The 9,163-nt window shown below is 47.1% G+C and overlaps 1 long non-coding RNA gene across 1 annotated transcript; it reads right to left on the minus strand.

Moving 5' to 3' along the window:
* Positions 1 to 4,308: 4,308 nt before the first annotated feature.
* Positions 4,309 to 7,429, minus strand: LOC125548825 (uncharacterized). The gene is made up of 4 exons (XR_007301176.2): positions 7,310 to 7,429; positions 7,000 to 7,224; positions 6,401 to 6,864; positions 4,309 to 6,311 (listed from the first exon to the last, which is right to left on the minus strand). It is a non-coding gene; the product is annotated as an uncharacterized LOC125548825 (long non-coding RNA).
* Positions 7,430 to 9,163: the final 1,734 nt, after the last annotated feature.

Genomic DNA, 9,163 nt, shown 5'->3' on the forward strand with positions numbered 1-9,163 from the left:
TCTTTCAGGTTGTGTCATCTTCTTTACCAAACATACATGTAGGCTGTAGCCCTCATGCATGGTTTAAAGCAATAGGTTGTTCTAAACAATAATGTTTTTAATACACTTGATCACTTTGTGCCATTTCCATCTCAAAAAGAGTGAATTCCAGTTTTTTACCCTCTATTTTGACATTTTTGGCATACATTATCTCATTTAACATCTATTCTTTTAGATTACGTTATTTAGCAAATGCTTTGCCAGTTTTTTACCTCATTTAGCGTAAGTTTAACTAGTATCTACTTTCTACCCCATTTAGCCATCTATCATGCGTAGCTTGATTCATCCCGATTTTTCTCCTGGTGTTTCTTCCTCGCATCCTAACTGGTCAAATGGCTTAGTTGGACATCATTTCTTCTCACAGTCATCATGTGTACATACGCTCTCCTTTACCTTGATGGATTTCTTCTTCACATCACACAACTCCTTGTTTATTGCTTCCACCACATTTTTCTTCACCACATTTACTAGACAAGGCTCCATTGGTGCTTTGTCCGGCAAAAGAACTACTAAAAGAGCTATCAGCAACCTAAAATACTTTAAAAGTGGTAAACATGTTTTTTTTGCTAAATGGGGTAATCCAGATGAAAAGTTGTTAGATGGGGTAATTAGTGTAAAATATATCAAGTAACGGGCATACAAACTAAAATTCACTCACTCAAAAAATATAAAAATGTGCCATCTGGTGTATATAAGTTGTTTCCTGATGTTAATATTTGTTATTAACTTTCTATGCATGTTTGTCACCGTGCCTAGAGTAAAGGGTTTGTATATTCAGACAAGTATGATCGCCCTTTTTTGTATCAAATAACATGGATATTAAATTATGGACACAACAGCTTGATCTAAAAAATAATGTGTTTAATACGCATGATCAGTCTATGACATCTCGTGTATATAATTTGCTTGATGATGTGAATATATGTGTGTTTTTTATGGGAGTGACCGAGTGAATATCATGCTTGTCGGTCACCTTGCATGGTGTAAAGGATTTGTGTGTTCAGACAAGTCTATAGGGAATTGATTGTCCCACCTGGAATTTAATATCTCTCAGATATCTGATGTGAATAGTTTCTTCGAGGGATAAAAAAAATGCTTGGAGCTAGAAGAAGATTATGTTTTGTCATGTCTTTTTTCGACCAGCCTAAGGAAGGGGGGAGGGGGTAGAGAACGGGGAGTTCATTCATCTAAATATATTGCTCAAATAATTTAACCAATTACTAGACGATGAGAACTGAAAGATTGCATGAGAACATTTGCACATGAGAAGAGGCATTGCCGCCCAGAGTAGGCGGTGACCTTTTCGCTCGGTGCCCTGAACCAACGAGTCCAAGGTGTGAGATCAGGGACGACATTTCTGAGAGTGGAGGAGGAACGATTGTATTCATCTTAGAAGATCTCAGAGCATCTCCGGTCGCGCCCTCGCAAAGGCCTTTTCACACGATTTTTTCATGCCGGCGCAGAAAAATCGGCCTAGTCGCGTCCCAGAAGCCCGATTTTCGCCAGCCTGGGTCAAAATTAGCGTCGTCGGACCCAGGCCGAACCCGGCGCGCCCGGGGGCGCTTGGGGCGTCAGGGCAAGCAGTTTTCGCAGGCCCGCCGCGTCAGCGACACCGCGTGTCGTCTTCCCCCAACGCTTCGGTTTCCCGCGGGGAATCAATGGCAAGGCTGCCGTCGGTCAGCCTTACCATTGATTCCTCACGGGCGGCGCGTCACGGGACGGCACGCCGACATTGCCCCTCCCTCGCACGCGTACACACGGGCGCGTCGCGGCTATATAAAGCCGGCGGCCTCCCTCGCTTCTGGCCACACCAGCCTAGCCCTAGCCGCCGAGCTCTGCCTTTCCCGAGAGCCGCCGCCGAGCCTCCCTCTCCCGAGCGCCGCCGTCGAGCCCTCCCTGTCCCTCCCTCTCCCGATGGCCGAGCGTTTCCCTGGAGATGAGGCGGCGGCCAACGGCTTTGGCCACCGCTCGCTCCGCGAACAGGAGTCTTGACTCCTATTCCAAGCGAACATCCCGGCGCCGTCGGACATGTGCGCCGTGCCGACGGGCTGGAAGCTCAGCAACGGGGGAGTGCCCATTTCCCCGTTGCCCGACACCGTGGCCAAACCCGGGTACTTCGCCGACGAGGTCAAGGTCGTGCGCGCCCCCCTCACTGACGCCCAGCTCTCCCTCCCTTAGTATGCCGCCGACAACCACGCGACTTGGGCGGCGTACTTTCAACGCCGTCAGCAGCAGCGACTGGCTCCACCAATGGCGCGGCGGTGGTCGGCAGCATGAAGAACAACGAGGGGCGCCGCATGTGGTGGGGCGTCCCCGGCCGCACACTTGAGGGCGTGCTGACGCACCTCGAGGGCGGCAACAACTCGCCGTTGGCGTACCCCCCGGCGAGGGCGGCCGCCACGGCCACGGCTCACCGTCGACGCGACGGGCAATGGTTGCCCAGGAGGTTCGGCGCCTCCTCTTCTTCCTTCTCATCACGCTCTTCTTCGCACTCCTCCGGCTCTCCGGCGCTGCTCGGCGTCAAGGCCGAGCCCGCGGCGGAGACGCCGCTTGGCCGGCGCACTCGCAGCGCCGGCATCGTCATCAACGACGGCGGCCGGCGCGCCTCCTCGTCGGCTCCTCCTCCGCGCTTCGTCAAGCCCAAGACGGGGCCGGGGCTCGCGGCGGTGAAGACGGAGCCGGGCCTCTTCCCCGCGGTGAAGACGGACCACGGCGGCGACGTCGAGCTCGACGACGACGCGGCCCTGAAATGGGCGCGCGCGGACTCCCTGAAGATGGTGAGGGAGCGCCAGTGCACCGCCCTGCAGCGATTCGCGCAGCGCCGCCGGGGGCACGACGAAGGAAGCGTCATCGTCATCGAGGATAGCGACGAGGACGACGCGCCGCCGCCATTAGTCCGCGTTGGCGACGCCGGTCAGGGGTCCACCAGGGACGGCGGCGTCAAGGAGGAGAAGCCCGACGACGACGACGGCGGCGACAACGACGGCGACTACTCCGCGTTCAGCCAGTTTCTTTTTTAATTAGACATATCTATTATGTAATATATGCCGAACTTCGCCGAACTTTGCTATATTTTTGCCTTTTTTGAACGCGCCTGGAGCAGCCCTGTGGCAGGCGGCTGAGGACCAACTCGTCCCCAGGCCGATTTTTTTACGCCGGCTCACCCTCAGACGGCGATTTTAGACGCCCCCTGAGAGGCCAACAGCTGGAGATGCTCTCACATTTCTAGCATCTCATGTTTTTCAGCGTATGGTAAGAAGAACCGATGTGCAAATGGAATCATCGAAACTGGCGATTCCATCGAGTTTTTACATCTGAACCCGGGACAACGCCAATGTGTTGCCAGACACTTACCGGCGGGCTCAGCCAATGTGTTGCCAAACACTTACCGTCGGGCTCAGTGAATGTTTTTTTTTTCCGGTAGTCTTCAGTCTTCAAGGTAGTGCACACATGGCGGATGACAGTCACCATTGTCCATAATGTTCTTGTAGGCAAGCTTCGTAAAAAGCTTGAAAGCTCACGAAGAAAATATGTCCTAAAGACAATAAAATAATTATTAATTATATTTCTTTATATTATGATAAATGTTTATTAGATCCAAACCCGAACCCATCAGGCAACCTGACATAATCGGGCACCCATCAGGTCCAAATGTTGGTGTACGCACAGCCTAACGAGTGAAGACACCTGTTCTCTCAGTCGCACTTTATAAGGGAAAGCTCCACCGAATATTCATTGGAGAGGACGAGTTCGCCTGCTCACTTTATCTCTGTGCGCTCGTTCGTATCGGGATCCCAGCACATGGTTGTATGGAGGCCTGGGACAGTAATTAGGCGCCAGGAAAGAACCGTGTTGGCCCCAGAGCGCACGGCCGTGCCGTTTGGTCAGAATGACGGACGCCGCCAGCCCACATCCAGTACCCACCGCACAGGAAGGGGCCGTTATCACGTGCCATCCAGTACCGTCTGCAACCGGCCACAGCCGCTCCGACCGAACTGAAGCCTGTCGAGTCGTGCACCAAGGAGTTGATGCTATGATTCTGCTTATTATTACTCCTTGCCGTACAGGAAGTATATATGATTAAAAACTTGATGTACTGATTTGACAAGATTTTGTTAAGTCCAGTATGAGCAGGCAAGACTTCATCACACAACCTTACTCCAAATAGCTAAAGCATGCCAATAGCAATTTAGCAAAGGCAATCCGAGACATAACTTAATACAGATGCAGTAAAATTATTAGATCATCTTAATACAGCTATAATATGCTAAGAATAAATCCAGCATCTCCCATGATCTGCAATGACCTCGAATGTCTTTTTTAAACTGTGAAACTGATCATACCTGAAAAAAATATCAAATGTTTGTACTCTGAATCTTGTAACGTTGCATGCCCTTAAACATGAGCAAACTAGTAGAGATTTTTTCACAACTAATAGGAAATTAGAGGAAGGAAGATAAGAAGAGTGTTTCCTCCAAACAAAAATGTAATCTGCATAATGATATTGATTTCATTGAAAACATTAAGAGACTCTGTTCAAGAATTCGTCCGATTAACCAGTTAACTTGCCGATTAATCCCTACTCATAGGGTCCCCGAGTAGCCGATTACCCGATAAATCGTCCGATTAATTGATTAAATGGCCGATTAACTTACCGATTAGCCCATTAATCCCCTACTCACCAGCCAACCGAGCAGCTACCAGTTAACGATTTCCTCAACAATGTTAAGACTATGTAGAATAATGGCACACACAACATCTAATTAGAAAAATAATCTATACAAATAGATCACTGTGCTTTGACTAGAAGTGTTCTATACTGGCTGGCTGGTTTTGCCATTGGACCAGCATGCCCATCAGTCAAAACTCAAAACCTTTCAAGCAAAATTCACATGTGTTCTGTCTGGAGTAGCAATGTGGAATATGATAAAGCTATGTCAGGGAACCCTTTGAAGTTACAAATTTCAAGATAATCTAAGCCATTACAAGAAACACACATGTGGCGACATAGCCTATATATTATAAGTAGAGGGTAAAATAAATTAGGGAGAATGTAGAAAAGGAAAAGCAGGAACAAAAAGTTAGATCTTATTTACTGTCTTTCTTTTGAGCAGTGACAAATGACAAAAAAAAGGTACCTTTTTTTAGCACAGAAGAACGCCATATGAACAAATAATGTATATATGAGCGGTGTTTTTTCTTAATCTCTTCTTTTTCATCGATTTTCAATGGATACAAGGAGGATCTGAAATGCAACTACTTCTCACAAGCCCGCCAAAAGATTAGTCCAGTGCAACTGTTAAGCTAGAACGTGTTCTAGCTAGCAGGAACAACAGTTGTAACAGTAGCATGAACTACTCAGCTAGGATATTCTGATATTTTGTTGAACCTGTTAATAGTTTCAGCTCAAGATTATTGTTTAAAGAATAAATAAGAAACATCTGATTGAACTTAGGTCACAGGGAGAATCTTATATCACCTTGAGTACCTCATCTATAGACAACAAATATTGTAAGTACTGATTCAAGGACTGAATTCACACAAATACTACAGTTTTAAGAGGGCATATAACTCCCTAAAAAAGAAGAGGCATAAAGCAAACTGAGAATCAAACCATACTTATCATGTGGAGCTATTCAATTAAGGATTGCACACAGTGAGTGAAAGAACAAAGCAAGGTTGCTGGAACAACATCACCTTGGCTGCTTCAGTCAATTAATTCTTGAAACAGAACAATCTAAATAAGTATCACCTTTAAGAGATTCAACTGCATCACACAGAGGCAGAATGATATGTTGTCGACACCCCATTAACATCACATAAAGAGGCCTTAATGGATCCAGTCTCTGACCCACGGCGGAGTGTTAGTACTAGTTGCACCGTGCTCCCCTCCCAGCGCATTTGAAATTCAAACACCACAGTTCCCCGCTGCCCCACACATAGAAGGTGGCCTCAGGGCGGCTGGCGCACAGGACCAGTCAGTATCATCAGGGAACAAATAGAAAGTTTGATTCAGAGAACACAACAGGCCTCGACGACAATCGTCATTTGTCGCAATACACTCGCGACACCGATTGCCACTGATTGGTTTATTTTCCCGCTAACACATGTTTACGTAAAATGTATACAGGTTTAGGAAAATCCTAGCTTACAAGAGAAAATCAAATTGTACAAATTGCACGGACAACTAGTAACTCGCATTGTAAATCAGTAGCCTTATCACTGCCAGGCACTCACATCGCAAGATCGAGTGTTCAACTTCTTCGGCTTCCCTGCCAAAAATATAAAGGAGTCATCATGAAACACACCGACTATGTCGGCCTACCAGGAATGATGTCGAGAAGGCGAACATGACACTCACCGAGCAAACACACATAACTTTAACTTCTCGTCCTTGAACTGCGATGGCTTGGCCCTGTGCTCGCTTATGTATCAGTTGTTGTCCTCCGAGCTGAGTAGACGAATCATCGCTGGCATGATCTTGTGTTGGTCCTTTTTGGCTTACTCAGTAATTATAAACCAGTTTAGCACAACTTTTTTTTGATAAAAAGTTTTAGCACAACTTTTTTTTTCAGCTAGTGAGCGAACACAATGTTTAACCGAACGAAGTTAGGCCATAACGAGCACCCACATACTATCCCCTGTATGCACTTTGTCTTTTCAAAGTTAACCTTGCTCTTGCTCTCACCGTACCAATTAACATCCAACAACAGTGTCAGTCTTCTTCTCAGCTAACCCCCTCATTGTCTTCTCAAGGGCACAAACTCTACCCGAACATGGCGCAGGAGCCTGTCCAACAAGCACCCTGCATCACATAGCTTTTGTCTGCAGTTAAGCACAATCACAAAATATGGGTGTCTTATCAGAGAGCATGAATTCCTGACTGCAATACTTCAAAATCAAGAAAATATTTCATATTTACTGAATGAATTCAACGGAAGTGCAGAACAATGAAATCACCTCCATGTCCAACCAGGAGCTTGCGGGTCGTCCTTGCTCGTGGACTGTTCAGAGTCCGGCGGCGATAAGCTGCTCATATCACACAGCGTGTTCAGATTCAGTTGGAGAGGCGCGAACACATCCACGGCTCCTCCCATTCTGCACTTGCCGTCCGCTTCAACCAGATCTAGTGTCGGCTGGGTTGCCACTCAGAACACACCGCCGTACATGGTTGGGACAGCGAACCTGTTCACCGGGATTGGGGCGACCCTTCTAAGGATACGGCAGATGCTCAATATTCGAATCTAATAGGGATGGTCGCAAACCATACCTGTCGACCGGATCCAGTCCCGCCATCCGTCGGCCGTCGCCAAGGCCGCCATTGTTCGATAAGCATCAGAGGAAGGGGGATACATAAACGAAACAGAACCAGCCAACCCGTGAGATGTCGTATTAAATGGGCCTACCGCTTGTCGGACTGACGCCGTGATTCGTGGACTGCACACCTCGTTCGGTAGGACCTGTACCACCAGTACATCATGCAGTCCTACTACGGTACGCCTGTCTTTTCTGCGTCAATGCAAACCTGTACTTCCACCCGTCATAATTGCTAGCTGCCACGAGACCTCGTTTCATTCGTCCTCATAACAGGAGCAGGCGAGCTCGTCCGCCAAATCGCCGTTCTCAAAGCTCCACCTCTTACGCTCTTAGCTAAGCAAGGTGGGGCTAAAGAAGGAGCAGCATGCCCAGCAGTGTTGCACGCACGTAGATTCCAACCATTAGGGCATGTACAATGGGGGCAGCTGTATAGTGCTGCCCCATGCTCCACCTAGGTAAAATTTTACCAAGTAGGCATCATCTCACTGAGACCCACCGTTTCAGCCTTTTCATATCAAGTGCTCTCTCTCGTGAGTTGTCTCCCATGCATGAGCTCATCTTCTGCTTGCTTTTACTCTCTAAAGCTGGCTTTTACAAGTGAGGAAGCGGGTTTCTCTGCAAGATCCCGTTTCGCTGTGCAAGCATCAGTTTGGGCTGAGCTGGAGCATTTGTTCTGACGTGATGTGCTGGGGCACTAGTCCACCGTGGAGCGTTGTACATGTTCTTAGGGCCCAAAACAAAGTCACCCCAGGAGCCAGCCAAAGGCCCATGGCCGAACTAGCTTTGGGCCAAAATAACATGTGAATGAGCCTATCGATGGTTATGTTCAGGGCAAGTGTTCGTATGGTTCTGCTAGACGTGCCGTGTAATTTGTCCTGTTATTTTACTATATACTATCAATTACTAGTAGTACAATGCGTATTGGTTTATACTTCTATAATTATAAAGGACATTCAAATAAAAATAGGCAAATGTAATATAGAATAAATATTTATTCAATTACGAATATTAATCGGGCAACCCATCGGGTCACCCATGGACACAAATCTATACCTATACCTTACCCATGACTAATCGGGTTACCCGTGGGTAAAACCCATGGACGGAGTCGGCGACCCATACCCTACCCATTCGGGTCGGGTGCCCATGGGCGCGTGAACCCATGGATCGGATTGCCGGGTTGACCCTAGTATGCCTCTACTTGACTAGCTCGTTAATCAAAGATGGTTATGTTTTCTGACCATAAACATGTGTGGTCATTTTATGAACGGGATCACATCATTATAAAATGATGTGATGGACAAGACCCATCCGTTAGCTTAGCATAATGATCATTAGTTTTATTGCTATTGCTTTCTTCATGACTAATACATATTCCTCTGACTATGAGATTATGCAACTCCCGAATACCGGAGGAACGCTTTGTGTGCTATCAAACATCACAACATACTGAGTTATTATAAAGATGCTCTACAGGTGTCTCCGAAGGTGTTTGTTGAGTTGGCATAGATCAAGATTAGGATTTGTCACTCCGTGTATCAGAGAGGTATCTCTGGTCCCTCTCGGTAATGCACATCACTATAAGCCTTGCAAACAAAGTTACTAATGAGTTAGTTGCGGGATGATGCATTACGGAATGAGTAAAGAGACTTGCCAGTAACGAGATTGAACCAGGTATGAGGATACCGACGATTGAATCTCGGGCAAGTAGCATACCGATGACAATGGGAATTACGTATGTTGTCATAAGGTTCACCCAATAAAGATCTTCGTAGAATATGTAGGAGCCAATATGGGCATCCAGGTT

The sequence above is a fragment of the Triticum urartu genome, chromosome 3A (assembly GCF_056163025.1).
Source record: "Triticum urartu cultivar PI428250 chromosome 3A, HENAU_Tu73, whole genome shotgun sequence".
Classification (NCBI taxonomy): domain Eukaryota; kingdom Viridiplantae; phylum Streptophyta; class Magnoliopsida; order Poales; family Poaceae; genus Triticum; species Triticum urartu.